This window comes from Anomaloglossus baeobatrachus, chromosome 4 (assembly GCF_048569485.1).
Source record: "Anomaloglossus baeobatrachus isolate aAnoBae1 chromosome 4, aAnoBae1.hap1, whole genome shotgun sequence".
Taxonomy (NCBI): domain Eukaryota; kingdom Metazoa; phylum Chordata; class Amphibia; order Anura; family Aromobatidae; genus Anomaloglossus; species Anomaloglossus baeobatrachus.
The window spans coordinates 24,668,923-24,679,926 of record NC_134356.1 but is presented as its reverse complement, the minus strand read 5'-3'; the positions used below and the strand labels follow the sequence as shown (position 1 = coordinate 24,679,926).

Sequence of the window (11,004 nt, the reverse complement as noted above, 5' to 3'; positions counted from 1 at the left end):
GCTTGCTATTATTACCATCTTTTCAGTTAGCCATTAAAAGGTATCAACCACTGAGGACTTCAGTTCTTTTAAACAATTTTTAATCTCTACTGGCTAACACGGTACAAAGATATATTTTACCTATATTTATAAAGTTATTTATACCAGGATCAAATATTGCCTCCGTACTGGTATTGAACCAAATACAGTAAAGAAAGACTAGGATCCTAATTCACGAATGTGTTTTCACCATAATTCTGGCATAAAATGCCTTTAAATGTTGCAAAATGACCTGGCTACACACATGCCCATAAGCGACCACTGATCGGCTTGCATGTAGCCGATCGGAAGTCAGAAGTGATAGAGACGTGACGTTATCAGGCTTTGTCCTTTCTTTCTTTCTCTCACTGGCAGCTCCTGCCTACTTCTCCCTACACAGATACAGGACCAGAAAGTAAAACTTTCATCATGCTCCCTTTCCCCAAACTAGCTGTACCCTCAAATAGTAATTGGGACCCAGCTCTTTTAAGAAGATGATGAGGACAGTCGCTCTGCTCACGACTGCAGAAGGAACACATGCAAAGGGGGAAGGAGTGTGGCGCATGTAGTGGAAACCATGTTCAAAATATGGTGGACACATACTTCTGTCTCTGTAAAGCAGGCTTTACACGCTACAATATATCTTACGATGTGTCGGCGGGGTCACTTCGTAAGTGACGCACATCCGGCATCGTAAGGTACATTGTAGTGTGTGACGGGTACGTGCGATTGCGATTGAACGTTAAAACGTTCATCGCATACACGTCGTTGAATCCTGACGAATTGCACGTCGGGTTGTTCAATGTTCCCGAGGCAGCACACATCGCACTGTGTGACACCCCAGGAACATTGAAGAGATCTTACCTGCCTCCCGCGGCTCAAGCCGGCAATGCGGAAGGAAAGAGCTGGGCGGGATGTTTACGTCTTCCTCATCTCCGCCCCTCCGCTTCTATTGGCCGGCTGCCGCGTGACATCGATGTGACGCCGAACGTCCCTCCCACTCCAGGAAGTGGATGTTCGCCGCCCACATCGAGGTCGTATGGATGGGTAAGTACGTGTGACGGGGGTTAATCGTTTGTGCGGCACATTCAACAAATTGAACGTGCCGCACATACGATGGGGGCGGTTATGATCGCATACGATATTGTATGCGAAATCGTAACATGTAAAAAAGGCTTTAGACTCTCAGGTCAATTGTTTCTTAGGCGTTAAATATTTGGTGAGTTTTTTACCTCAGTATTTGTAAGACAAAACCAAAAGTAGAACAATCTGAGGAAAAGTATAAACACGGGCACCTTTACTACTTTACATTTTTTTAACCACTCTGGTCTTGGCTTAGAAATACTGAGGTAAACAAAGTCACCAAATACTTAATGTGTGCACGTGGCCTAATGCTGTGGTATATCACCTCACATTACAAGTTATGTCACCATATTCACCTCAGACAATGTACTAGTGTAGTATCGGCTCCAACATCAAATATGGGATCAAAATTACCTCAGGAATTCATGTCGTCACTATGTCTCCTCATTTATCTGCTATAACTTACCTCAAACATGGCTGATGCTGCTCCTGTTTCACCTCACGGCAGACATGGCCTGTATGTCAGATTACTGCTGCATAATACAGCTTCTTCATGAGTCCTGGTGGGTTGAACACTGAATGATCGTTGTGAACAAGAGAAGAGCTGTGTCCAGATTTCTGCCATTACAGAGGAAGGATAAGGGCTATTTACAGGTTTCTGCCATTACTGAGGAAGGACAAGGTCTGTATACAGGTTTCTGTCAATACTGAGGAAGGACAAGGGCCATGTGCATAAATCTGCCTTTACTTTACTAGGATTGCCAACTAGATTGTTTTACTTTTTCTGGACAGCTTATCAAAAAAATTATGGGCAGACAATATTTTTATGGACACATTTTGAAAACCATAATAAATCATTATGATTAGTGATAAATGTCTACAGCCCATAATTCTGTTAATTTATGTAATGAAGACCAGTGGCATAACTAGAGGTTAATGGGCCCCAGTGCAAAATTGCCACTCTCGGGGTACAGAATAATTACGTTAAGGGGTACTTTGCACGTTGCGACATCGCTATTGCGATATCGTCGGGGTCAAATCAAAAGGGACGCACATCCGGCGCCAGTAACGACGTCGCAACGTGTAAAGCCTAGATGCACCGATAAACGATCGCAAAAGCGTCGAAAATCGGTGATCTGTGCAGTGTCGGACATTTCCATAATGTCGCACCAATAGGAGATACGATGTTGTTCCTCGTTCCTGCGGCAGCACACATCTCTGTGTGTGAAGCCGCAGGAGCGAGGAACATCTACCTGCGTCCACCGGCTATGCAGAAGGAAGAAGGTGGGCGGGATGTTTACATCCCGCTCATCTCCGCCCCTCCGCTTCTATTGTCCGCCTGCCGTGTAACGTCGCTGTCACGCCGCACGACCCGCCCCCTTAGGAAGGAGGCGTGTCGCCAGCCAGAGCAACGGTGCAGGGTAGGTAAGTGCTTGTGAAGCTGCCGTAGCGATAATGTTCGCTACGGCAGCTATCACAAGATATTGCATGTGCGACGTGGGCGGGTGCTATTGCGTTCGGCATCGCTATCATCGGCTAGCGATGTCGCAACGTGCAAAGTACCTCTAAGACTTAGCTCTTTCCCTCAGCTCCCAGCTTTCCCATACTCCGATATCCAGATATAATGCACCTCATAGTCCTCCATATATTATACTGTACCCCTCATAGTCCTTCATATATTATAATACACTCCCCATAGTCCTCCATATAATTATAATACACTCCTCATAGTCCTCCATATATTATATGCTCCCCATAGTCCTCCATATATTATAATACGCTTCCTATAGTCCTCCATATATTATAATGCACCCCCGTAATCCTGCATATAGTTTAATGCACCCCCATAGTCCTCCATGTATTATAATGTACCCTATATTCCTCCATATTGTAGTTTACAACCCTTATATTCCACCATATAGTAACATACAGCCCTTATATTGTTTAATGCACCCTCATAATCGTCTGGCCACCGTGCTTAAATACAGACTCACTTTTCTTCGTTCCCCCACTGCTCCGGTCTCTTCAGCATGTCCAGTGTTCTGCCGCTCTGCACATCTCAACACAGCAGGCGCACAGTAGTGATGTCATCATGGAATTTGAGGAATAACACATTTTATGGTCATTATATGACTTCTATCTTGTTATTTCCTCCAAGTTGGGGCTTTACTACACTTATTTGATTTTTCTTTTACATAGGCCTTTTAAGTTAAATATACCGTAGTTGTTAGTTAACCATCTCAGGTATGATGCCCTTTGTGGAGAATTAACCATCTCAGACATAACTCTGGTGAGGAGGGCTGACCATTATGTTATGGTTTCTTGATGTAGAAGAGTAACTATTTCTGGTATGGGCCCCTGGTTTGCAGTGGTGACCAATCATGATTTGGCTCCCTGATGTGGAGGGGTAACCATCTCAGATAAGATTCAATGATGAGATGGGTTACCTATCTTAGGTACTACCCTCTGGCTTGAAGGGGTATCATCTATCTCATTCATGATCCTCTTGCATTGTGAGATAACCTTGATGGTATGGCCCCCTAGTGTGTAGGGATTACCATCTCAGTTATGGCCCTCCTAGTGTGTAGGGGTAATCATCTTGGTGTGGTCACCTTTTTTCTGAAAACAATTATATCTTATAAGCATGCCTGCAGAATTAATTCATTCCTCTGGAGAAGAGACTATAGCTGGAGCATGTTTGTCAATACAATCTATAGTTTCAAGGACCTTCTTTTTCTTGTAACTTGTAATTCTGAGATGCAGATTTTGACTATTTATATTGACCAATTCCTGTTCCTTTCAAGGTTCCCATTGGGGTAATGCAGCAGTCATCTAGGTGCTCTTGAGTAAGGTGGAAAGGTTAAGAGTAAAGTAATTAATGACACTAAGATGAAATTGTAATATGCCTAATCTGGGTACCGTGGAGTCGAGGGGAACAGCTAAAGGTGAAGTAATCGTGCATAAAGTCAAAGTGAAATATTTTTAATCTCGGTTGGAGTGGCTGAAGGTAAGCAAGCATACTGAAGCAAAGTATAATATGCCAAATTTAGGTGCCCTTGAGTCAATGGGAACAGGTAAAGATAAAATAATCAAATGCATTAAAACGAAGTGAAATATGGATAATCTGGTTGCCGTTAACTTGGTGGGAACAGCTAAGGATTAATGTCATCAAGTGCACCTCAAAATGATTGACAAAAAAATGGGATGTCAATAATGGGTTCAAAGACGTTTTCTGTTAATATAGGTTTAGGCGGGCTTTGCACGTTGCAACATCGGTAACAATGTGTTACCGATGCTGCAGCAATAGTCCCGCCCCCGTCGCACGTTCGATATATAGTGAAAGCTGCCGTAGCGATTATTATCGCTACGGCAGCTTTACACGCACATACCGGCCGTGCGACGTCCCTCTGGCCGGCGACCCGCCTCCTTTCTTAGGGGGCGGGTCGTGCGGCGTCACAGTGACGTCACACGGCAGGCGGCCAATTGAAGTGGAGGGGCGGAGATGAGCAGGATATAAACATCCCGCCCACCTCCGTCCTTCTCATTGCAGCCGGGAGGCAGGTAAGGTGAAGTTCCTCGCTCCTGCGGCTTCACACACAGCGATGTGTGCTGCCGCAGGAGCGAGGAACTACATCGTACCTGTCGCTCCCCCGGCATTATGGAAATGTCGGAGGCTGCAGCGATGATACGATGACGACGATTTTGCGCTCGTTCATCGTATCATCTAGGATTTACACACTACGACATCGCAAGTGACGCCGGATGTGCGTCACTTTCGATTTGACCCCACCGACATCGCACCTGCGATGTCGTAGTGTGCAAAGCCCGCCTTATTCTGGGATAGGTTTATTCCTATTGCATTGCAATGTCCAAGTATTATAAATGTTATTTAATGGTTAGTTTTTTTTAAAGCTGATGTTATATGTATACTACTCAACATTGAAATTGCAAAATCTAGAAGGAAAACTCGTGGAATTATGGAAATCACATAGTGGATAGACATGGATATACAAATGATGAAAAAAAGGAAAGAATTTTTTCAAAATATCTCAGTTTATTAAGTATTGAGTAAGAGCACCACGTTCAGAAATATACGCACATACAAGCATTGGCTGTTATAAATCAGGTTATTATTTGACTCTGGAATGTTCTGGTGCACTGAATGCACTTGTGCTGCTGATGGCTCCTTTGGTGGTTGCTCACAAATGATGTTTCAGATGTGTTCGATGGGAGAGCAACATATGGCTAGACATTGTCATGTTGAAAACGGTTCCTGAGACGCTTTGGAGAAATGTCAATACCATTGATTCCATGCTAGGCTAAATGGAGCCATAGGAGAGCCAATGGCGTAGTGACCCATGACTCCAACTAGGGGTTAATATGAATATAAGGGAAAAAGGGGACTTTTGTGGGGTCAGAAGTTTAAGGGGTTAGGAAATATTGAACGGGGGGGTGGTTTGATTATAATTGGGCCTATATAGGATTAGGAAAAGGGTGGAGCTACCAAAACAGCGCATAGGCACCATCAGTAAAGGTCCCGCCCTGTGTTTAATCTGAGGTGTTAAGCAGCAGGAGAGAAGTTTTCTAATTTTTGTATAAATTCAAGTCATTTCGGCGAGCGGTGGTGAGGTGGGTTCTTGGAGTTGGTGAAAAAAGTTGTAATGGGGGGGTTGTACATCAGGTGGATGGTAACCTCCCCTTTTATGATTTGGATTGGTAATTACCTGGCAGACTTTGGGGCTGTCCAGGGTTGGGTCTCCTGGTCTCCTCATTTTTCCCACAACAGATGTGCACCCAAGCTTGTGGTCACGGCTGGGGACTGTAAAATAGTGAGTTTATGGAGATTGATTCATAGACTGGATTACATATATTCATAAATATATGTATATTTCCCCATCCCTTTAAGGATGCCTGTGAGTTGGAAAATGCTAACCAAGGGTTTTGACATGGTAGAACCTAAGTCATCTGCTAGTTGTTCATCAAAGCCATCTGACATTGTTTGTCAAAGTTGTCAAAGTAGTGCTATATTCTGTTTGGAATGTTGGGCTAAGAGCTGAAATAGCGATGAGAACCTTCTTACTGTTTCTTTAAGGTCAAAGTTCAGCGAGCCTCAAAGGGTTTCTATATATAAGTTGAAGTAGGTTTTGTTACAAGTCTCTAGTGCGCAGGTACACTTATTTCGCGGGTAAAACGTACCACGTGACATGATGTAATGCTCAACTAAATTAGGATAGTTAGTTTTTGTGTTACCATGTAAAGAGATAAGGGCTATCAGGAGGGAGAGGGAGAAGGAGGGAGAGGCAGAAGGTGACAGGAGAAAGACGGACCCATCTACAGACCATCCCGAGACGGCTTACACACACAGCGATGTAAGATATATGAACTGTTATTTTTCCTATCTGTCTATCCATCTATTAACTCAAGCCAAGACAGTTATTTTTCTCTAATGACTGTAACCCTCCAACTCTTATCTGAATAAATTCATAATATGTTTTTGACCTATCTTCGCTCCAATCATTATATACTGGCTATGCAGTTGTCGCCGCAAACCCATTATTTAACAGGGACAATGCGGGATGGCCTATTAAACATTATATGGGCATCTGCTAGGTTTCTGAGCTCCAGGAATCTTCTTTGCTTAAAAAGTTATTTATTAATCATATGTTTACATGGTAAAGGGCCAATTTATCCAAGAAATGTGTTACGTATTCATTTAAGAGAATTTGGGAAAAGAAGTTCATACTGGGTTTGGGGGTTATCAGTTAATGGGAAAGGAAGCATTAGCGCATATAATAGTGCAGTCATGATCTATTCTCAAAGGCTTTCATCGTGTAGAGCAAGACTGGAATGGAGTCTTTCCTCTTCAGTGATGAGTCTCGTTTTTGTCTAAGACAATAGCCAGATGATAGCCAGAGATAGGTCTGGAGACCTCATGTTCAACGCCCTTGAAGAGCCCTTCACGAGGGAATGGCACGTTAGTCCTACTCCCAGGATAATTGTGTGGGGTGGTATAATGTACGGTACCTGGAACCCTCTAATCTTCATTCCAGGTACAGGAGCACCTCTGTGCTACATTGATTTGGTTGCAGAACCAGAGGTATGACAATTTCTCCATAGTGTCCCAAGAACTACTTTTCAACATGACAGTCAGTTTGTATGTTGCTCGTACTAGTGTAAGACAAAATACACACAGGTGCGTTCCCTGTTTTTTTTATCAGACAGACACAGCTGCGGTATAAAAGATGAGTTCACTCACCTGTCCCAGTTGTGCAGCAGACACAACTCTGTAAACTGCGTTTTCAGGGGCCAGCGGTCAGAAGTGGCCTGCATGCAATCCTCCACACGTCCCTCCATGTGGTGTCTCACTGCAGTAACAGGCGATTCCCCAGCCCAGCTGACTGCTGTGTGAGCCTCAGCTAATGGGAGTTCCCCAGCAGCCAGCAATGGAGTCCCGCACTCTTGTGTGCGTGTGTACAAACTCCTTCACAGACACGAGCACTGATTGGATCGCTGCAGCGCCACCGCATGCGCCCACACAGGAGTGTAGATATGGTGCCAACAAAAAGGGGCGCAGGCAGATCAAGTGAATAAAACCAGTGATATTCCAATTTATTCTTTTCAGCCTTTCAATAGAGCCAAGCACTGGGTGTGTGATCCACCTGCGCCTTTTACCACACAAGTTTTGTTTTTGTTGGCAGCATGCTCGTACTACTGTGACGTAAAGGTTTTACCGTAGCTGTATTATTTCTGGACTTGTTTCTCATCGAGCAAATCTGGGACATCATTGTTTGGCAATTACACAGGGATCTGCCAGCAGCAGATCTTGATGATTTGACCAATTACATTCAGTATGGCAGAGCATAGCTCAGACAACCAAGATATGAACATCCGCAAATGTCTACCATGTACTGTGTCTAAAGCTATTAAAATATAATTATTTGATATGAATTAATTTGTCACAAAAGATATCTTATTGGGTCGATCTATCACATTCACTAAACCATTTTTTTCTTTGATTCCCTTTTTCTGCCTTTTTCCCAAGATTCTGTTCCATTGGGAACAGCATCCCTCACACTCTACACTGAATGACAAGTCATATATAGGCTTGTAACTGGTTTGAGCAACTTTCCATAGCCTACTTTTATTATAAAAGATGGCTGAAACATAGAAAACTACCTTCAGGGTCCGATTTACTCCTAGATGGTAAAATCGCTTTTCTTGTTCAATTTAGTAAATTCCGTAATGTCTGATATTGTTTGTACATAAAGACTATTATTATTCATTATCATAATTATAACATGTTTCCATTAACAGGTTAACAGTAACTGATCTAGATCTGTTCAGCCCTGCCCTAAAATCTGACCTTTGGTTACTGAGTGTTAGAGAACTGTAGATTCATTTCTCTCTTCCGGTGTCAGCCATGGCGTCTGCTGATCCGAGAGACGAGCTGCTCTGCTCCATCTGTCTGAGCACTTATACAGATCCTGTAATGCTGAGATGTGGACACAACTTCTGCTGGGTCTGTATTGATCGTGTGCTGGATACACAGGACGAGTCTGGAGTTTATTCCTGTCCTGACTGCAGAGAAGAGTTTCAGGAGCGGCCGACGCTGATGAGGAACATAGCTCTGTGCAAAATAATCGAGAATTTCCTGTTTCCTCAACCAACACAGGCGGAAACCGGGATCTGCTGCACTTAAGCTGGTGTCACACACAGCGACAACGACAACGACGTCGCTGCTACGTCACCATTTTCTGTGACGTTGCAGCGACGTCCCATCGCTGTCGCTGTGTGTGACATCCAGCAACGACCTGGCCCCTGCTGTGAGGTCGCCGGTCGTTGCTGAATGTTCAGCTTCATTTTTTGGTCGTCACTCTCCCGCTGTGACACACACATCGCTGTGTGTGACAGCGAGAGAGCGACGAAATGAAGCGAGCAGGAGCAGGAGCCGGCGTCTCTGGCAGCTGCGGTAACCTGTAACCAGCGTAAACATCGGGTAACCAAGGGAAGACCTTTCCCTGGTTACCCGATATTTACCTTCGTTACCAGCCTCCGCCCTTGCTGCCAGCGCCGGCTCCTGCTCTGTGCACAAGTGGCTGCAGTATACATCGGGTAATTAACCCGATGTATACTGTAGCAAGGAGAGCAAGGAGCCAGCGCTAAGCAGTGCGCGCGGCTCCCTGCTCTCTGCACTGTGACATGTAGCTGCAGCACACATCGGGTTAATTAACCCGATGTGTACTGTACCTAGGAGAGCAAGGAGCCAGCGCTAAGCGCGGCTCCCTGCTCTCTGCACATGTAGCACAGCGACGTTATGATCGCTGCTTCTGCTGTGTTTGACAGCTAAGCAGCGATCATAACAGCGACTTACAAGGTCGCTGTTACGTCACCGAAAATGGTGACGTAACAGCGACGTCGTTGTCGCTGTCGCTTAGTGTGACACCAGCTTTACTGTGTGGACTCTCCTGTACCTGTTGTTAGATCCTGTCTACACTGTGAGGCTTTTCTGTGTGATGAACACCTGAGGGTTCACAGCAAATCACCAGAACACGTCTTATCTGATCCCAGCACTTCTTCAGATAAAAGGAAATGTTCTGTTCATAGAGAACTTTTAAAGTATTATTGTATAAAGGATGAAATCTGTATCTGTGCATCCTGCAGTTTTGCCAGAGAACATCGGGGACACAGATTGGAATCACTAGATGGGGCCTCTGAGAAAAAGAAGGCAAAACTGAGAAATGATCTCCAGAAACTGACCACAAAAAGAGAGGAGAGTGAGAAAAGAGTCTGGAGTCTGGAGGAACGCATGAGAAAAGCTCAGGAAAAAGCAGTTGGAGAAGCCGAGAGAGTAACTACCCTGTGTACAGACATCAGGAGACGGGTGGACGACCTGGAGAAGAAGGTCCTGAGTGAGATCTCCAGGCAGGAAAAGGAAGAGTCACTGTCATTGTCTGCTCTGATCCATCAGCTGGAAATAGAGAAGGACGAGCTGTCCAGGAAGATGAGGCACATTGAGGAGCTGTGTAACATGACTGATCCACTGACCGTCTTACAGGAAGCAGACACTGATGACTTGTGTGATCCTGAGGAGGAAGATGATGAGAACATGGGGAGACATGATAAACAGCTCCATGATGGAGATGACCTGGATGTGGCTGTGATCTCACATACATTACACACATTATATGAGGTAATAACAGGTATAAGGAGGTGGATCTATGTGGAGGATCCTGCAGACATATTACTGGATGTAAACACGGCTGCTAATAATATCCATATATCAGACGACCTGAAAACTGCAACCTGGATGCAAGAAAATCAGAATCAACCAGAGACAGCAGAGAGATTCCAGTGTAATCAGGTGATGAGCAGGAGGGGATTTACCTCAGGACGACATTACTGGGATGTGGAGATCGGTAGAACCGGGGAGTGGAGGGTGGGGATGTGTTATCCCAGTATAGACAGGAGGGGAGATCGGTCATATATTGGAAATGATATCAAGTCGTGGAGTTTGAGGAGGTATTATGATAAGTATTTAGTGATGCATAATAGGAGAGGGATCCGATTGCCTCATAATATTTCCAGTGATAGCGTGAGGATACATCTGGATTATGAGGCCGGGCGGCTGTCCTTTTATGAGCTGTGTGACCCCATTAGACACTTACATACCTTCACTGCCACCTTCACCGAGCCCCTTCATGGTGTATTATATATATGGGACTGTTCTATAAAGTTATTAGAGGGAAACAACAGCAGGAAGAATCCATCACAACAAGAAATTTGACCATAGATATAGGCAACATAGCGACTCATTGGTTAGCACTGGGTTCAAATCCCATCAAGGACAATATCTGCGAGGAGTTTGTATGTTCTTCCCGTGTTTACGTGGGTTTTCTCCGGGGT

At 44.6% G+C, this 11,004-nt stretch overlaps 1 pseudogene; it reads left to right on the top strand.

Moving 5' to 3' along the window:
* The first annotated feature begins 8,521 nt into the window (after positions 1 to 8,521).
* On the top strand, positions 8,522 to 10,885 carry LOC142302283 (E3 ubiquitin/ISG15 ligase TRIM25-like; annotated as a pseudogene).
* The last annotated feature ends 119 nt before the right edge of the window (positions 10,886 to 11,004 follow it).